Source organism: Camelus dromedarius, chromosome 9 (assembly GCF_036321535.1).
Source record: "Camelus dromedarius isolate mCamDro1 chromosome 9, mCamDro1.pat, whole genome shotgun sequence".
NCBI classification, from domain to species: domain Eukaryota; kingdom Metazoa; phylum Chordata; class Mammalia; order Artiodactyla; family Camelidae; genus Camelus; species Camelus dromedarius.
This window is the reverse complement of record NC_087444.1, coordinates 40,810,812-40,825,240: the sequence shown is the minus strand read 5'-3', so window position 1 is coordinate 40,825,240 and position 14,429 is coordinate 40,810,812. Positions and strand designations below refer to the sequence as shown.

Here is a 14,429-nt window from a genome sequence, read left to right as displayed (position 1 = left end):
CTTCAGCTAAACTCGTAACACCTTCAAAAGCTCAAGAAATGCATCCTGGACACCCAAAATGCAGCTCAAACATGTTGAGTCTTGAGTAGAGATATTTACCCTCCTGGAGTCTTTAGAGTTGTAGGAGACTATAGCTTCTAAGGCAGAATAATTGATTTTTAATAGTAATAATAATTGGAAATACAAGATCCAGGTTGCAGGGGAAAACGATTAAAAAGTTTGAATGACAGCATTGCAGCATAAATTTCAGAGAACATTAGCAGTGCCTTTAAAATATTTGGTCTGTTTGCAATGGTCATGGGATACCCTGATGCCCCTTTGAGTGTCCTGGGGAACAGAATGAGGAAGATGAACTGTCACTGAATAGCCCTGAATGAAGCAATCCCCAGAACTGCTGAGAAGGCTCTTCTCTCTGTTTTCGGAACAGATTTTCTCAACTCCAAGCCCTCTTCAGAGTCCAGGAAAAAAATATATCAAAGGTGATTTAAAATCCTGCGACTGCTCCAGCATGAAATGACTATGTGATGGGGAGCCTCAAATCTGCTAAAGCAGAATTACAGAATATTATTATTACTAGTATTATTTAATAAGAGGGATAGCCCTAGAATTTCTTTCAGCCACAGAGCTCAGGGAAGTGGAAAAACATGTCTGGACATGATGATTATGAGGAACTCTCTTTGAGGGATTAAAAAAAAAAAAAAACTGTAACCCTCAGAGGACACCCTTCAAAGAAAGGTATCAGGCCTCCCTGTGAAAGAATCTTTCTCTTTCTCTCTCTCTCTCTCTCTCTCTCTCTCTCACACACACACACACACACACACACACACACACACACACACACACACACACACACACACACACACACACACTCCCTCTCTCCAGATAGAACCCCTGCAAAGCTGGACACAGCTGTTGAAAAGCAAAAGCCAGGCAGAAATTTCATCTGTGCTTGCCATGAACAACAGGGCTCATTTTGCATGCAGTGGGGTACAGCAGCCAGGTTGAATGGACGGAAAATCCTGCTCCTGAATCTTACATAAATATCTCTCTCCCACACATAGTTTTCCAGTTGAAAAGCTCCCATAATGAAGCCGGGGGTGACAGCCTAGGGAGGGTTGTTAACCATTGAGATGGCTGTCAGGAGTGCTGTAAAGAGGGCAGGCGCTTCCGAAGGGCCCCAACCCTTCCCAGTCCCTCTCATCTGCTTCGCGGCGGTACCCCATTCCAGAGGGCAGTGCTCGCATACCTTCTCCAGCGTCCCCGCTCCCATTGTCAGCCCACAAACACCAGTGAAGCCGGCGAAAGAAAGCAGCCGGCTGATCTGATTAGCAGCTCCGGCGCGCTAAGGGATGATCGGATCATGCCTCTTAAAGAGGAAACTCTTGTGGAATCTTCAGGAAAGGGTGGTAAAGTTGAAAGGATCTTTTCTCGCTTGCTTGGTTATAAGCTCTATTCTTTAATTGGAGCTGAAGTGAGCAGCTGCCTGCTTGATTTTCCACCACCGACTAATGTGCGTTTGCAACAATAAACAATTAATGTTTGATTTCTTACATTTAGCAAGCCAAGCAAACAGCTGCTATCTCGGCTCGCGGAGGCAAACTGGCTAGTCCTGGACGTGCCGCTGACTCTGTGTCTGCGGGGAAGGGTCCACGATAACGAAACTTTGAGGATTTTGCCAGATTGGGTGAGGAAGGCTTCGGTCTTGGGGAGAGAAGAGGCACAGGGAATTGCGGATACCTGTTGGCATCATCGTTGGCGGTGGCTGGTTTTCTCCGTCTCCAGGGTTGGCTGGAGCCTGGGAGAACGGGAGCAGATTCCTTATGAACCTGTTACGCGTTGGCAGAACCCAGGCGAGAGCCCGCTTTTCCTCGGGTCCTGCGGGGGGCGCGACCCGCCCCACAGGGGTTCGCGGATGGGGAAGAGTGAGATGTCAGAAAGCGCAGCTCCGGGCTCCGCGGGCGCTGTGAGACAAGGAGTCCCCGCCTCCGCTTGGGGGGCCTCTGTGAGTGCAGTCTCGCTGGTTCCGGGAGGACCCTGCCTGGGGGTCCTGCCTGGATGCGGGGCAGCATCTTAGCGATCGCAGAGCCGCGGTGCGGCTGGGGAGCCCGGCAAGTTTGCGGTGGGCACTGCGCCTCCCGGGCTGGAGCAGCCACTTGTGGGAAAGCCTCGCACCGGGGCTTGCGCTGCTGTGTCGTGGCCCGCGGCCCCACCGCGAGGGTCGCCCTCCCTCTCCTCGGGGGTGGGGTGGTGCAGCAAACCAGCCAGAGGGCACCCTCAACCCCCTACGCCTCCTTTCAACTGGGGCTCGCACCCGCCTCTCATCCAGCGGCGGGTGCTTCCCATTCACCGCACAGACCCCGCAGTGAAGGCGCGCGGCTGCGGCGGCGCCTGCCTGTGTCGCGAGGCGGCGAAATCGCCAGGCGACCGCAAGGAGGGAGCCCGGCAGGAAAACTGGAGGAGCACAGCCTGCTTGCTACTCCCCAGGATCTACTGTCAGAGTAGGTTGCCAAAATCGTCAGGTAAAACCCTGAAGCGTCCCCATCAGCTGTGCATTGCAGGAAAAAAGACTCAGCTCAACCCTGCGGGGAAGGAGGCGCGCAAGGAGTCCGAAGGGGCAAGGGGATTCCTAAAAGAAACGGTCCCTTTTAAGACCTCGGGGCATTGATTAAACCGGGGGGGGGGGGGCGCGGGGAGGGGGACCACTTACTCTTGTGGGGTTCTGCGCTGGCGAATTTCAAGCCTCTTAGTTCACAAATGGCTGGAGGGGCTCGGGGTCGACTCCCGATGGCGGCAAGTACCAAGCGATCCCCGCGCGCTGGGCAGCCGCCTCCGGATCGTGTTCATGCCGCTCAGAGCTGCGGGGCTTGGTGCGGAGACACCGGGCGGGCGCGCCGGGATCTGGGTGTCTGCAGCCGAAAGTGCAGCTTTGCTGGGTGGACGCGACAGTCTGTGCAGAAACCAGAGACAGCGGATGAGCTTCGAGGAGGCAGGGAGATTCCAAATAGATCCACTAATTCTGGGCTGAGCGCTCCAGCGTGCGAGCCCGCTTGCCTGCCAAATGTAACTGTGAAGTGATGTGGAAAAGTGAGCCGGGTGCCTCCCCTGACGGATCTCATTGGGCAGAGCGCAGAGGCAGGTCTACCACTTGGAAATTCATGTAAGCGGGCCCCCTCTCCGCCCCCTCCCCGTCTCCCCGCCGCGCTCCGGCGCGCTCGCTCCTTCGCTCTCTCCCGCTGCCAAGTGGGCGCACAACTTTTCGCTCCTCGCTCCCGAGCACGCCCCGCGCGTCTCCGCCGCCGGAGCTACCGGTGAAGATGCGCCCTTCCGCGCGGCGTGCGCAGCCAGCGGAAGGCCAGGCTCCCGGATAAGAGGGCTGGCAGACGATTAAAGGATGCGAAGGAGGTATCCGCGTGCTTTCTCTCTGAGTCTTCCCTGAGCTCTGGGGCTAGCGTGATCTTGAAAAGCGTCCTAGTGATCCACGGCTGTTTTCCTGGGGAGGAAGAGGACGCGACAGGGCAAAGGGGTGCGCGTGGGCAGCTTACCTCCTCGTGATGCCGAGAACCTCTTGCGGACAGAGTAGGGTGTTTTTGTAAGACCGCTGCCTACTTCTCAGAAGCTATGGTTTACAGGCGATGTGTTGTGATCCTCTGGGTGGAGCGCATTCCTCATAGCCCAGGCTTCTACTCCGTTAGAGAAATGGGATGAGGGAGCGCAGAGGGGCAGGCGCGAGGGGCGCGCAGTAAGTAGGTGTGAAAAGAGCAGAACTTGTTTGGGAAATAAAGGGAGGGACTTCTAGGTCTTCTCAACGTGCCCTGGCCTCCAGATCTCCTCCCAGGCACCATTATTGCAGCTCTTCTGCCTTCACTGTAAGATGCCCCCTCAAGCCCTCTGAGAGTCCCCACTCAGACCTTGAGAATCGCTCACCCTGCGGTGAAGCCAGCGCAAGAAGAGGAATCATGAATCAGGAGGTCCAGATTTCTTTTCTTCCCATCAGTGAGGCAAACACGTAGAAATACGCAGCCACTATGATCATTTTTAAAATAAAATTAGTGAAAAATACTATGAGCTAAGCCTTACTTTTTTTGTTTAACTCCCCTCTGCAAAGCATTTAGTCCGTTCTCTGTGCACTAAAGATGAACTCCGAGGAAGGGTTTTTACCACCTGGGGACAGAACCGACACAAGAAGAACGCGTGCCGAGGACCAGACAAGGTCTGCAGAGCTTGCACTGTCTGACTCAGATTAATGAGACAGAGTGAACAGAATGAGAAAGCAGACACAATATGCTTATAGTATTTATGCAAATTTGACTTTTTGTGTCTGCTGCATCTAGCATCCTATTGTGAAATGCTGAAAAGAATATTGACTACAGGTCTAATATCCGTCTGTTTCACATTCTAGCTAATATATGGGCAAGAAACTTAGTGAATTATTTTAGAGAGGGAAAGGTGAAGAGCAGGAGTAGGTGTTTTCCCACCAGGCAGTCACTAAGCAACTGTTCTCAGACTTTGTCTGCTTACAGGGCATTCAGGAATTTGCTAATTCTGTCTTGAAAAAAAGGAACAGCAGTCACACCGCAATCAAATTATAACTGCTGCTAGACCAGGCAGTCCCAAGTGGACTGAGAAATAGATCACATCTTGGCTATGCTTAATTTTCAGACGTTCATTTTCACTTTGAGCAGATGCTCCTCCCAACCTTTCCTTTGGGTACCTTGTCACATCTATGAGAACTGAAGAAAAAGTTATGTGTTACTGAAGACTGGGAATTGTCACAAGCAACACACTCACCTCAAAAGAAAGCGCTAGAATGGTAGGGATAGACAAAATCCTCAAATCATATTTTCTGAAAGGAAAAATAAAACTATTTTGAAGACAAACTGAAGAGAGTCAGAATCCAATGGCTTTACTTACCTTGGGTTAGAGTGAGTTTCTTTTGACTCACCTTGCCCACATTTATTCTCAGAGCAGTTACATACACTGTCTTCGCTGAATTTCGGCCAACCAGAATTCAAGGTAGCCCTGTCTCTCTGCATGGCTAATCTCTGCTCAAAGTGCTGCAGTAGGAATTTCCTACTAATTTTCTCCTAATTCTTAGGAGAGGCCTGGATGATTAAGCAGTGTGAAAGAGGATTAGGATAATGTTTAAAAAGCCCTATAAGGATATTCCTAAAATAACGAGGGTTGCTGAAAGACAAGGCATTTGCCTCTTTAACAATTCCACCCACTCTTAATAGGATGCAGTGCAATGTCACAATGGTGAGAGCTTAACTCGAGATACTGTTTTCTTTCAACATCCTCTCCAGGGTTACAGCCTTCCAGCAGAAGAGGACTGTTACACAGGCTTTTTAGGATGGCTACTAAGATTGCATGTGTTGTGGAGTATTGCAGGGGAGGAAGGGTGAGCAGGTATCTGGTAGGGCAGGAGAACGGTCGGAGGCGGCGTGGGGGTCGGGGGACGGGGAGGGGGAGGACTGCATTCAGAATAACCTTGGCTGACTGATGCCCAGAGTGGGATGAGGCAGGACGTCTCCAGCCTGCATTTTGGTGACAGGCAGACAGTTTTGCAGAGGAGTCTCTGCAGTTGAATGAGGTGGAGAGAGACTCCACGTAGTGAAAGACACTTGTCTTGTTCACTAGGGATGGGACTTTGGTTCCAATTTTGACTAAGGAAGACAGTAAACCAAGTGACTGGTTACTTAGAGGGTGAGGAGTCCGATGGCTTATAGGAAGCAGGGTCCCGAAAGGGGGTGGGAGAGCTAGGAAGCCTCCAACTTCTCCAGCTGGAGCAGGAGATGGCAGAATGGAATACAGCTATTACTTGCTGCATGAAAATCCAAACTTTTCCTCTCTTCTTTCTTCAGCACACAATAAAAACCTAAATTCACTAACTAAAAAATAAATGTGTTTACCATGATTGGATTGCTGAGAACGTTCAGACTTACAGGATTGCTTTTACATTTAGATTAACTAATTAATGACTTCATTCATAGAATACCTCCTAAAGGGAAGGCTGAGTAGTATGGATTCCATGAATGAGAGGATTTTATAATGTGATACCTGCCAGTGGTATTTCAAAATAAGATTTAAAATAAAAACTTGAAGAATGTGAAACATGAAGAAGGAAAAAACATAAATATAACTCCAATTAGTATGTATTATTTTCTGGTGATTCAGAGGCCTTCCCCCACATTTCATAGAATCCCAATAAAGAAAGCTGAAAACCACTATGTTTTTTTTTGAGGGGGGGTGTATATATTTATATAAAACATTTTTATATTTTTATATAAAATATATAATTAGTGTGGCATTAGGCAAGAGACTTCAAAATTTTATTTTGAAATCCAGTATTGAAGCCTAAGTCATAAGGATGGAGAAATTAAGAAAGCTGTTTTAAGAAGCTTGTACATGTTTAAATAAATTTAGAAAAGGTGTTTCTGAAGTTTTTTTTTCCAAACCAGCCTCATCACTAAACTCATGAAAAGATATGATGGTGTTCAAGTGAAGTTAATGGGAGCAATTACGGAAGGAAGTTCTCAAACTGTGATCTCTGGACTGGGTACTGCCTCCCTACCCCCAGGGAATTTGTTAGCAATGCAAAGTCCCCTGCCCTGAATCTGGATGGGGCTCAGCAATCTGGGTTTTAACAAACACTCCAGGAGCTTTTGTGGCTTGCGAAGGTTTCAGAGCCACTGCCTCAGGCTGCTCTTTTCTCCAGTGATGTATAGATAACATAGAGAAGAATTAAAAATAAAATGGTGCAGTAACACTTGTTTTTGTCCTGGAATATTCTAACAGAATACTACCTTTTAAAAAGTAAAGTAAAATAAAAAGAAAAGTGTATGCACACTAAATTTCTCATGCACTTAACTTCACCAATATTTACTACAGGATTTGAAAAACTAGACTGATTTCTTTAGAAGTGGTTGACGATTCTTGGGATAAAATCATCACTGAACTCTCTGTTCAGAGTTGTGATGCTCTACATTTCTGGGCTGCTGGTTTTAGCTGTCCCTGAAATTAGACCTGGATCTCTTAATATTGACTGTAATTACTAATCTTGAGCTTGCCATTATATTTTCAGTAAATGGAGGTGTAAACACTCTCTGAAAACCACATCTGTGCTCAGAGCATTTTGGAGAAGGTTTTCAAAATGGCATTATCTCTCATCTTCCCAGGTGCTAGAAAAGAGATAAGCCCCAATTCAGCTTCTAAACAGAAACTGAGCGGGGTGGGGAGGGGAGCAGCAGATAGCTTTAAGGGGACTGGTACAAAGCTATCAAATATTTGTTGTTTGGTTGTGGGTTTTGTTTTTTGGTTTTCCTGAAGGAGAATAGGATTCCAGACCCCTCTTGTTTAACATGGTAGCCATGAAGGGGGAAAAAAGAAGAAGAAGAAAAAAAAAGTTCACATTGTGCTTTAAAAAGAGGAAAAAGAAAAGAGAAACAGAGGGGACCTTCCTGGCCCCCACCCCGCTCTCCCCTCTACTACTAGCTTGGGATATCAAATTGCATTCAGTATTAAAACATAATAATTAAACTGAATTGATCTTAAGTCTAGTTTAGCAGATTACCATCTTTTGAAATTTGCACACTTATACTATGTATCATTACAAATGTATAAAAGAACACAAACGCACAGGGGATGGAGGCGGGGACCATCAGCGTCTCTTACTATGGGATGCCTAGAACGGAGTTTATAGTTCTGAATCGTTGTTACCACGTCGGTTACTCGACAGGAAACTACTACATATGCATCCCACCAATGTTCTAAGTTGAAAGAAAAAGACATTGCTGAGAATATGAACACAATTTCTTTCTTAGTTAAAGCTGCATAACGCTGTCTAAAGATTTTTTTGTTTGTTCGTTCGTTCATCAAAGTTAAACTGCCGCGCGGGAAAAAAGGTAGCATTGCTGTCTCCTGTCTGCGCGGGCACTGGTCCCGTCGGAAGGGAAGTGGAGGCTTTTTTTCTTCCACCTCAAGCGCCCTCTAGCGTGCGGTATCTGCATAGGTTGCTATGTAGAAGGAGGTGGAGAGAAGAAAGGAAAAGAAATCCTCTACCAATCGCTGTCCTAATTCCTGAATTGCTTTGCTTTGCTTTCTCTCCTTCCTCAAAGGGGTCATTTCCACAGAAGTGTTTGGCAAAACAAAAGAGGTGCTTTGCTTTTGCATGAAAAACAAATCACTCATTTACTAAACTGGGAAACAAATGCTAATCCTTTCTCAGGGGTTTCTTTTGAACATTCATCATAATTTTCCAGAAGTTTCATACACTCTAGTAATCAGGCAAATAAAAGAAGGTAAGTTGCTCCCTAGGAAGAAATTCCATTTTGTTCCTAACTCACTGAAGCCCAACTATAAGACATTTGATGCAAATTGATTAACCTCTCCATGGGTTTTCAGTTTGTGTCTCCATAAAAGTGCATAATACTTCTTTCTTGCCTCAGGGGGGTGGTATGAGGCCTAATTGAGGTTTATAAAACAATTTCAATTCCTCAGATACAATTTGATATATAGTTGAACCCGCCTTTCATCTTGTATCTACTAACAGGGTTTCAAATTCTCTTTGGTAGTCCGGAGGGAAACTGTGATCAGGGATCTGTATTTTCATAAACATGTCGTTAAAACAACTCTATTGTAAATAGTGGCTTTGCTCAAGAGACTTAGAATGGTAGGATATGGGGAAGAATATTTGGAGAAGAAAAATGTACTTGCTTTTGCAAACACTGTGAATAAACAGAGCTAAATAGTAAGGTGAAATTCCTACATGGTATACATTTGGGCATCTCTCCCTAAATTTTAAAATGAGCTAACAATAACAGAAGGTAGTTTTTACTCACCCAAACACCACCCAGTAAACACTTAGTCTCCAAGAAAGAAGCAGACACATGTAAACAAACTTGTGTACTGGCATCTGTTCAGATGGTAGGATGTCTAAACACCTGTTATGCAACTCAAGAGATTTATTTACTAATAGTATGATTATTATGCAGCATTGTGTTTTACCAATATCCCTATAGCTATGATATTTTACAGGGTAGGTAAAGAGGGAGGTGAGCTAACATTTTAACACATTCCATTAGCTTGTGTTTTGTTTTTTTTTTTTGTTTTTTTTTACATACAGTATCTCTAATTATTAAGGCACTGTGAGTGGAAAGGATATTGTTGGTACCCTTTAAAGCATAAGAAAGCTGAGGCTCAGAGAAGGTGATCTGCTTAAGGCTACACAGTTAGTAATTTAAAAGTGCAATTCAAACCCAGGGTCTCCAACGTTAAATATAATCAAGTACTACCTTTCCATATTGAAATACTAGTAAGTAACTGTTTGTTATAACCTACTTTTAGAACAATGTGTCACCTCCCTATCTATAGAAGGGACTCACACACTGCAAGCAAGATGACCTAAGCAGTATGTGTTCCCAAACAGAACCAGGATCCTTAACTGCATGTGATTTTGGAAATACAGATCCCAGGTTCCACGGTTAACCTGCTAAATCCAACTCTCCAAGGAGAATGTATACCTTTAGAAAGCAAATCAGGTGACTCTGATTCAGCATAGCCAACACCTTTCCGGAGGCCATTTGAGAATAATGAAGCCAAATGGAGTCCAAGGTCTCCTGAGCTTCTCAGCACCGACGTGCAAGGCCAAGGCGCACTTCCGCTATGACCATTTAGCTCTGTACAGCCCTTTGTGTACTTCCAAGCATATCGGCTCTCTTACTTGATCCTTGGAATAACCTTGTGAGGTAAGAAGATATATTCTCTCCTCGGTTTTATACAGTTACAAGCTTTTAGAGCCAATAGGGGCCCTTAGAGATTGTCTCGTTCAACCTCTTCATTTTATGGGGAAAAACAATGGGTAAGGTTTTTGACTCCTGAGACTGAAGTAACCAGCTCTTGGAAAAATAACCAAGACCCAGATCCCAGGTCATTGGTCTTTAAAGAATATATCAGGTTGTCACTTGTTCCCTGAAAATATGGCCGGGGTGCAGGAGGGGGGAGGAGTCATTAAGCTAAAAACCTGATTAGTCTTCAGGATATGAAATCAGAAGGCTGGGGAAAACAAACAAATAAAACGAAAAACATAGTTTAGACTCAAATAACATGGTCTAGAAAAAGTCTACTTACATTTTCTGGTGAGATTACATTTACTCCCTTCACCCAGCATCCGCTCAGTCTAATAATATGTCTTGTCTTGGTTGAATTATTTCAGTACCCTGGAGTTTGGCTCACTAATGTAGCCCCAGAGGCTCCTTCAAAGCAGATCTTGTGTGCTGCAGACTTTTGGAGTGAGAATTATTGGGGAATCAGAGGAAGATAACAGCACAAGGGAAAAAAAAATGATTGTGCTCTCATGTATTCTGATGCACCCTAAAACTTTCTCTGATACCTTCCAGTCCAAAGCCCAAACAGAAGCCACCCATTTCAAACAAAGCTATGTAAGACTGACTCCTGCTCTGAAAGCAGAGAAAAACCAATGCATAGAGCCTGCTGAATTTTTTCTTTCTTTCCTTCTTTTTTTTTTTTTTTTTTTTTTTGGCATAAGGATATCCTGGCTTTCTTCTGCCAAATGATCTCATTGTGCCTGAGCAGAGAACAGTTTATTTTTCACTAGGTTGCTCCCTCCCCCCCCCATTACATAAGGCATATCATCATTTTTCTGGAATAAAAAGTGACGATGAATGGCAGAAGCACTCGCAGCTGGTATTATCGGTGTCTCGCTAGGCACTCTAGGGACTGAGTGGAACATGTTATCTCATTTATTCTTTACCATAACCTCCTAACTTTTCAGATGAAGAGACTGTCAAGGGAAATGTATTTTCTTTCTCTAAATCCCAATTAGGCTTCTGCTACCATCTTCTACCATCGTTTCACAGCACACTCTATGTGTCCTGTGTGCACTCAGCCAAACTAAACTTCTCTTGGTCCTTTGAAAATGTGTACCCCCTTACTTAGGGGCGGTGGGGTGGGGGTAGGAGATGGGACTCCTGCAAGACATACAGATGTCTCTGCAGCCACGAGGATCCGGTCAGCAGTCAACAGTCACAGTACTGGCTTGTAAATTAGATGGCTAACTGGTTAACCAGCTTGATAACCTCTCCGAGTCTCATTCATTGCCTTTGTGTATCAGGAACTGTATGCTTTATGGAATGTTTAGCTCACAGGGCTGTTGCATTAAAGGATAAAATGAAAGGAAAAAAAATGTCTAGTTTTTGGCGCACATGCTAGTTTCCTCTCAAGTGAGCCCACTGATACCTACCTACAAAAAGCAGATGACCAGGAAACAGAGTTCTCTGAGATCCCTACAGCTAGGCTAGTCCTCTTCATTGTGTAAATCTGTCTCCCGGCTACCCAGGGCATTGATTCAGACCCCAATCAGCCCTTTAAATGGTATCATCCACTGTTTTCCAAAACATCTGAGCTCCAGGCAAACAAGCCTTCATTTTTCTCCAAAGCATCATTTTCTAAAGTTTATACCCTGCACACACAAATGCATTTCTTCTTGAGAATTAAAATTGTGTTTTTTTCTTATTTTGTCCCTCTCCCCACCCCACCTTCATTAATAAGAGACTAATGTCTTGTTAGTTACCAGCTAAGGTGAGAAGGAGGCCTGCTTCAGTCTCAGGATTGGGTAAAAAAAATATGGATGTATATTTTGCATTTAATGACCTAGAAGAGGAATAATAGGATCTTAAGGCATAAACAAGAGAAAGGAAAAGGTTAGGGTCAAAGTCCTAATGGAAGACAAGCTCTCTTCCTTCAGTGGTGAAAAGGGTGCTGGTGTCAGTTTTCAATCAGGAGGGTGCTAGAATTTACGGACAGGCAAAAGGACTGACCATTAGGTTCCATACTAATGCTGGGAGCACTTGGTAGGGGCATCCTTGGTTAGTTGATGGCTTCAGAGGAGAAGCACCCTCCATGACCCAACAGCGGGTCAGCTCCATGGTCATTTTCCTATTGATGAACTCTGCACGGGGCTTTTCATTTATCCACTTATCTGCACGCCATGGACCTTGGAGACAAGAGCTTGACCAACCTTAAAAATGGGAAGGTGTCAGGAAGAAATCTGGACAGAAATGGGACTGAGTCGGGTTGCAACTGAATAAGAGAGTCTGGCTTCTCTGGGGACTTGCCTAGAACCTGAATTTGCACAGCAAGAATCCTGGCTTTTTTGAGTATATACACATTGTATGTCTATTTGGAGATGCATTGTTATGGTGCTGCTGGTAATTATAGAGGAGCTTACGCCCCTTGGAGACACTTTTTGGAAATGCCACTGAGCTTGGCTCTGTACTCTGGGGATGCAATGAGCACCAGCTTGCTGAACAGATCCTGAGCATAGAGAAATGACATTCTTCCTCTCTCAGGATACCTCTCCATGAATAATGGCCATCTTACCTTTCAAGATGGATCACAGGTATCACTCATACTCAGGCCTTCACTCAAGTCCCCACTGACATACCTGTGCTGCTCCTTACAGACGTTTGCAGCATGAGGCTGAGCAGACCGTCCTGTCATTTCATGTGTGTTTGCCTGGCGCCCTCACTACACTGATTCTGAGCTCCTTGAAAGCAGAGATTATATTATCCATCTCTGTGTATCCTCAACCTAGCCCAAGGCCTGACGCACAGGCAACATTCAACAATTGTATTATTTAAGATAATAAATGAATACGACTGCAAAGATAACTACGAGATTTTTGTCAACAGTTGGCTAGAAATAGTCCCAGATTTGGGCTTAGAAAAATCAGATGGTCCAACAGATTGGTGTGGGGAGCTCGATGAGGATAACAGCTTTCCCTGAAAAAGAGACAGGGAGAAAGAGGATCGCAAAACAAAGTGAAAAGAAACAAAACCAGGAAGCTCAATCTCCTAGGGCAGAAATAGAACACTGAAGACAGATTAAAAGGCTGAACAATTGAAAAAAAATTAAAAATTCATCGAACTGACACAATTAAGAATGAACATTAGGAAACAATTCAGATCCCAAATGGTGATTTGCATAATAGTAGTAGTTAATACTAGTAGTAACAATAATTACAATGACACCAAGTATCAATAAGAATCCATCTGCTCCTTAGTGCTTCATAATTTAGTACCTGAGTGTTTACAAAGCGAGTTCCCATTCAGGGAGAAAAGGACCCCTCAGGCAGAGCGCACTGACTCTGTAGTCTTTAGACACTCTCTCTCTCTCTCTCTCTCTCTCTCTCTCTCACACACACACACACACACACACACACACACACACCCACGTCACCCCATCTCAAGGACAGAGCTCTAAAATAGACTCCCAGAGTGCTTTCTTCCTCCAGAGCTAGGCATTTCCTTGAAGACCAGAGGGAAGTACTCTGTTCATTTATCTTTGAATCCCCAGTAGCACAGAAGTGATGCTTCATAAATTTTTGTTGATTTATCATCTCGTATCTACCCCACAGCAAGCCGCAAGATGAATTAATCCTGTCCAGAACCCCCATTTTTCAGATGAGGAAACCGGAAACATCTAGTCAGAGCTGAATCCGGGAAACCAGCCTGAGCTCTTTGAACACATTTGGCTTTTTCTGCTGCGCCATGCTACAATAGAGAGATTACCAAGGTCCTACTGCTTATTAATGACATCTTCTCCGTTAGGAATTCTAAGAAAAAGTGTTCCTTTAGTATTCACAGAGAGGACCAAAGAAATGTCACCACGTCTCATGCTTTGGAAGAATCAAGGGCAAGGCATAGCACTTTTGAGTCAGTCTCAAGTACCCTTTCAAATTCTGAAGTGATGGAAAACAGGAAAGGCATTTTGCATCTGGATGTACAAATCCATGTGTATTCTAAGGGAGATGGAATCTATGCATTTCTGATTAATTTACACTTAAATCAATGAAGTGTTTGGAAAAGATATTTGATGTTCAAGAAGCCTTTTAAAGAACCTAATGGGACTTTAAAGTTGTTTTTGCTGTAAGAATAGGAACTTATTTTCTCCCCATGATCTTACACTCAAATGATATGATTTCAAATTCTCATTTATGAACAGAATCTTATTGCTTTCAAAACCTTTCCACTTTCCCCTACCCAGATGTGGTTAATCTGTATTTTATTATGTCATTAGTAATTTTTTCATGTATCTATTTATTTTGCCAGTGTAGCTTTCAATAGAATAAGATACACTTATGGAATCTGTCAGAATATTGGATGTGATTTCCTCAGAAAGCCTCAGAGTGTTCTAGCAAAAATGAGGGGTGAATTACACAGGTTAAAGAAGATTTTTGTATAAAGGAAGGATTTGTGAAGAGTGAGGACAGAGGTTTGGAATAGACGGAGCCTTCAATGTTTGTACACCAGATAGAATGAAAGGACAACAATCATTGAGGGTTAATGGTAACTAGAATTAACTGAGCAACCAGTAGGCACTGGTGGTTTTACAGAACGTAATTCCATTTCACC

At 44.6% G+C, this 14,429-nt stretch overlaps 1 protein-coding gene across 1 annotated transcript in view; it reads right to left on the bottom strand.

Annotated features, from left to right (window-relative positions):
* CDH8 (cadherin 8) overlaps positions 1 to 3,173 on the bottom strand; it is a 314,936-nt gene extending 311,763 nt beyond the window's left edge. The window contains exon 1 of the mRNA XM_031458332.2: positions 2,708 to 3,173. The gene's annotated coding sequence lies outside the window, so the exon portion shown is untranslated. The remainder of the gene's footprint in view (positions 1 to 2,707) is intronic.
* Positions 3,174 to 14,429: the final 11,256 nt, after the last annotated feature.